Consider the following 6,000-nt stretch of genomic DNA (forward strand, 5'->3'; position numbering starts at 1 on the left):
TGAATGAATAAAACTCTACCAAAGGTGTTCATTTGCCTCTGTCTTCACTTTAAAATATTTTATGTATTTATATTTTGAATACAGAATACTATAATATGGTATTAAAGGGCACAGAGTAAAGAAATATATATATCTTCCTACCCTTCCTCCCTAGAATATACTGTACCATCTGTACCTCCCAATAAGTAATCAAAATATTCAATAAATATTTTCTGTATATACTAGCATATATATATATATGTGTGTGTATACACACTTAAACACTCTCTATATATTCAAGCTAATATGTGTTTTCTCCCCACCAGCCCCCAATCTGCTTCTTTTTACACAACAATTATGATGTGCATAATTCTACCTTTTAGTTTTTCACTCAAATAAATTCTTCGAAACTTTTGATCTCAATGTAATAGCTTCATTTAGAAAAGCTTCTGTATGATATTGCTTGGTATAGGTATACTATATATTTAGATCACCGCTGAGAATTTGCTACTACAATGTTCCAACAAATTACTTTGTATATCTTGCATCTCCATATCTGTAGAATAAACTTCTAGAACTGGAATAGCTTGATCAAAAGGTATGACGCTCTTATAGTTTTTATAAATATTACCAAATAGACCTTTATAAAAATTGTGTCCATTCGCACTATCACCAGCAATGCATGAGAGTACCCTCTTTCTTCTGCCCTCTTCTGTATAACAAATAATCTCTTTGATCTTTGCCAATCTGATAGGTGAAAAAGTTCCCAAGGTATGCATTCTATTTAAAAATAAAAATCAATTAATCTTATGTGAAAAGATACCTTAGCACATTAATCACAAGGAAATAAAGTGACCTTCAAGGCTGAACACAACTTACAACTCTGCCCTGTGTCAAGTGATACTATGCATTTAAAATTGCCCTATATCCCAGTTTATTTTTAGGGCTTGTTGTCCACAGAAAAAGAGATGATAATTACTGGTCAAAGTTAATACTTAAGCAGATAAATATATCAAAAATTATTTAGTAAAGAAGAGTAGTGTTATAAGTAAGGGGGAAATAAATCTAATGATTCCTGCTGTGTAACCTTGAATGTTGTTCATGCATCCAACTATGCCTGTGGATTTTTATTAATACCATCTGCTGAGAAACCATTTCAAAATCTACTCTGCAGAGCTGCATAGGAATATACTAATATATCCTATCATGCATATGTATGTAGTAATAAAGAATTAACACATACTCTTCCACAAGGTGAGAGGTCCACTGAGAAATGAAAGAAAAGTTTTTAGGAGCTTTTGATAGCCACCAAGGTCTCTTTTGGGTCTGCCATTCTAAGTCAATGATTGAATTGCCTAGATGATATAATCCAGAGTTAAAAAGGATGCAAATATCTTACCTATCACATACACATTTTATTTTATGATAGGAGAAGCATATTTACAATTTCAACTATGATCACTGGGTAAGGTAATAACTATGAATATGGACTTTAGATTTTAGTAACTAGTCTGACTTATTTTAAATGTTTCAGTAGGTGGTAAGGAAGGCATCTCATCTGATTATTGGCATCTCTCATAACTGTTATCCAGTTTTAAGATTCTGTATTATTTAATATTTATTCAGTGATAGAGTACTTATCTCCTAGAAACATATAAAAATGCTTTTATTTATTCCATTAAAATATTATATCTTGAGTTAACTATATTAGAATTATAAAATAATTTTTCAATCAAGTATATAATGTGCAATCAGAAAGAAAAAAAGCTTATCAACAGTAAAGTATTATCTTTCTTTAAAAATCCTATTCATTCCTGTCATCCTTAAAAAAAAAAAAAAGACTGAGAAAGCTTTATTTGTAGAAAAATGGTTAATAAATTCTGTTTTAAATTTGTTGGGATATGTTTTACTCCAACAAATACACATGGATCATTGATGATTCCATGAAAAAGCAACAATCCACAAAAATAAAATCACCAGATTTTGATGGTCGAATATCTTGAATTTAATATGAAAGAAAAAAATACATACTGTTTATTAGTCCAAACTGCACCATGCTGTAAGCTCCCTGCTGTTTTGCAGACCTTGGTCAAAGCGAAACATTTCACAGGGGTTCGAGCTGTGAGAAACATCCCGTCTAACCAACTGTCCACAAGGGGGACAAAGGCCCAACTAAAGAGACATCCCTATCATATCTTATTGGACAAAGGTCCAAGGAACACCCTGAACACCAGAACGACATTCCGCCGGAACAAGGGCCAGAACCGCCTCTTCATGGAAGCATCTTATCAATATCCCGCCGGGCAGCAAGCCATACTGCTCAGATCCCTTCTGCCCATACCTTTAAATTGACCCAGCCTGTAAGTGGCAGCGGGCTCTGGCATTAGCCGGGTCCCCCACTTCTGTAGGTTTTATGCTGGACAGAAAGCCTGAATTTGCTGTTGAGCCGCCTTCTTTCTGTGTGTGTGTGTGTGTGTGTGTGTGTGTGTGTGTGTCTTTCTTTAACCCTCGCCTTCCCTTCAAAACCTGACACTGTTCAAAAAAAATTTAGTCCATCATTAAGCATTTATTAAGAACGTACAAGTCAAGCCCAGTACTAGGTGCCTAAGACATAAGTAGGTCTGTATTTCAGCACTGTTCTTGCAGAAATGAGACTGGGTAGGTGAGGGGCTTGATGAGGGTTGTGTCTGCAGAGAATAATTCCTCAAAGCAAACACTTTGTTGCTGGTGTCGCGGAAAAGCAATCAGGCATTGACAGGTAGAAAATAGCTTTTACAGGATGGGCTATGAGGAGACCAAAGGCAGCATATAAAGCAAATCCTTCATTTTTCCCATACGTCTTAAGTAGTGAACTGCAAGGATGGTGCAGACTAAGATTGGGTCTACCTTTAAGATCTGGAGGGGAAAATGGCAAGACCAGAAGAAACGGTCGCAGACTCATTTGCATAAGCACCCAAACACTGCTTACGTCACTGCGCCGGAGTCCGGACCCCGCCCCGTCTTACTCCAGCCTTTCCCAGCTAGGGAGGAGGATGGAAAGGGAAAGCGGGAGGATGGAAAGGGAAAGCGGGAGGATGGAGAGCGCGAGCCTCGGGGCTTTGCTTTCCTCAAATGCATATCAAATGCTGCTTCTCAGCTCAGGGAAAATAATTCCCGCTCCCGCAGCCTGTGCCACTGGGTGGGTCATGCCGGCCCCCGAACGCCTCGGGCGTCTTGATTCATTCTTATGTATCACGCTGGTGCGCTACGTTAGAGTGCAAGATTTTCCCTGTACTCAATACCGTCTTCTTCCCAGTCACACACAGAACAGCCTAGTGAAAGAAAGGTAGAAACGATCTGGGTTTCTAACTGATTCCCATCTTCTTACAATCCCAGCAGCACCACCCTCACCGCCACACTCTCAAATTCCAGGTGCGCAGAAACACAGGAGCCGTGACTTCTCCAGCAGCCACGTGCCTTTCGCACGGCGAAAGGCCCCCTTTCGGGCCATTTATCACAGGGATACCTCAAGCAAAAGGGAACTGTGGTCACGTGAAAACACTCTGTCCTCGGTAGTCGCCTTCAGCCTTTGCAAAAGCGAACGGAAGCGAACGAGGAATAAAGCTCTCTGCTCTCCCCGCCCCATCGCCCACCTGCACGAGGTTTAGCTTCCAATTCACCTCGCGCCTCTCTCTGCCCCGACCCTCCCAACTTTCCTCTTGGACTTCCCCGTGTTGGACCCCACCCTTCAACCAACCCCGACTTGACTTGGAAACAAGTAGGTCTCTGGGGATGCTGTGGGTAATTTCCACGACGGGAAGGAAGGATGGCGGCACGTTTCAACCCATGTGCTTCCCCTTACATGTGCAGCCTGTCGCCCCCCACCCTGATTGTGCAGAGGTGCAGAGTTAGAAGGTTGCCCGCCCAGCCCAGCTTCTCCCTCCCAGGGCTTTTGAGCTGCCCTCCCTCCTCCCACCCCAAGACGCAGCGAGTCCTTCCCGGCATCCGTCTGCCAATTCGCTCCCTGTGCTGGTGCCCAGGCTCCTGGGTGGCTAATGGCGAGCCCCACCTCATCCCCAGTTGTGCCCTTAGCGTAGGCGCTTGCCATTACCGTCAGTGTGTCTTGACCAAGCGCCTTTTGCTGCTTCCACGTCCCGGCAGGAGCAGCAGCAGTCGCGAAAGGGTAGGGTCCAGGTGGCTGTGACGGAGGCCGAAGAGGAGCTGTTTTCAGAGAAGCAGCTTCTTGTCTAGGATGGGACCAGGAGCTGGGTTTTGGGGGTTGCTGCCCTGCAGGCTGGCAAGGAGAGACTCGTGAGCGCCTGTGTGTCTGCCAGGGAAACAGCACGGGATACAGGCGCGCGGGTGCGGGTGCGCGTGTGCATGCGTATGTGTGTGCGCGCGCGCGTGTGTGTGTATGTGTGAGGGTGTGACGGAGGCGCCCACGTGCCCGGCCCGCCCGTGTTGCGGGCGCCTACAGGCTGCAGAGGAGAAGGGTAAGCTGTGGGCGGCGGCGGGGCGCGGAGGGGTAGCCAGGAGAGCCGGCTGAGCTCCGCACTTCCCCGCCCCAAAACCCACTGATGCAACGGCCACTGCGGCTGCCCAGCGGCGTCTTCCCAGAGCCCAGGGCTGTGCCCGCCCGATGCGGGATACAACTGAGGAAGCCCGCTCCAAAGCAAAACAAAACAAATTCCTCCAGCCATCCCGTCTTTCTCCAACCCACTCAAACGAAAGAATGGACACCAGTTACCCGCCCCTGACTTTTGCCTCAGTGAGAATAATAATAGGCATGGTGCTACCTGGCACCATGTGAATATTCTCTAAGAGTCAGTAATGGGACTAGAAAAAAATGGGTGACCCGAAGAACCCTTTTCCCTACCTATCTCCACAAGCCGGCCATTTCCATCTCTTGCGAAAGAAAAAGCCTCTGGGCATTGGCTTCTCCGTCAGGCGGTGGCCTGATAGCGCTCAGTGATTCCCTCCAGGTTATGAAAGGCCGTTTTAGAAAGCTGGTCCTCCCTCACCTATGGTGTGTTGGTGCCTCAGCAGCCGACTCTTTTCCAAGGGGTCTCATTAGAAGATGAAGCCTGGCTTACCTCTGCTGACAATCAAGGCATGATCGTAATTAAGCCACGTGGAGAATTCCTAAAATATACATCTCTGAACACAAAGCTTAGCCTGCTTTTGAAAATGGCTGAACTGTCCCCTAAACAGTGCATATGCTCTAGGGATGAAATTTTCCGTCCTTGAAACATTCAAAATTTAAAAGAAATGCAAAATGAACCTAGAACGTAGGTAAAAGGTTAAGTAACTTAGCAAAGTACATTTTTCACTTCCAGATTATTAATATTACTCTTAAAAATACTTTTGTGCACTTTGAGGCCTTTTAACAATCCCTTAGATTTTTACAGTTCGCAACCAATTAAGATTGAATTAAATTAAAAAGGCCATTGCAGACAGGTTTTTCATGCAGTGAAAAATCTCTTGGAAAGAAATCACAAGACCTAAATTTCAGGTCAGAACATTGCTACTAATCCTTAGCTTTTAAAGCAGCCAAGAGAGCTTTTTCTCAGACTCTCTTCCAATCCCAACTTTGAAAAATTAAAAGTTAAGAAATTAAATTAGATTTGATTCCCTGATACCCCTCCCCTGCCATAAGTAAATAAATGCTCTTTGATAGATGCACCACAGGAAAAAATAAAAACAGTCAAAATAAACCTTTTATAGAAATTTTTTGCTTTTTACTTCACATTTTGGTGACAGGCAAATATTTAATGTTGATATATAAAGAAACTGAAATACAGTACCAATGTTATCAATAACAACTCAGAAAATTTTAAGAAAATAAGGAGATCTGTGTCCACCATGATCAGGATTAGGATTATCTGTGGGAAACAAAGTTATCCCTATGCTGGCAGAAATAGTTCACGGTAGTACCAAGAAGTACCGAAATTATTTCTCTCTCATGCGTTTTCACTTATGTCTGATACCTAATTCCAATACATACGCATAGGTCCCAAAATATTTGTAGAGTGATGCCCTCCA

The 6,000-nt window shown here is 43.1% G+C and overlaps 1 protein-coding gene across 2 annotated transcripts in view; it reads right to left on the minus strand.

The window, feature by feature from the left end:
• The window catches only part of SLC6A15 (solute carrier family 6 member 15), a 72,771-nt gene extending 68,461 nt beyond the window's left edge, over positions 1-4,310 (minus strand). For both annotated transcript variants that reach the window (XM_045365665.2, XM_045365663.3), the window contains exon 1: positions 4,070-4,310. The gene's annotated coding sequence lies outside the window, so the exon portion shown is untranslated. The remainder of the gene's footprint in view (positions 1-4,069) is intronic.
• Between the last annotated feature and the right edge of the window lie 1,690 nt (positions 4,311-6,000).

This window comes from Macaca fascicularis, chromosome 11, assembly GCF_037993035.2.
Source record: "Macaca fascicularis isolate 582-1 chromosome 11, T2T-MFA8v1.1".
In the NCBI taxonomy this organism is placed as follows: Eukaryota; Metazoa; Chordata; class Mammalia; order Primates; family Cercopithecidae; genus Macaca; species Macaca fascicularis.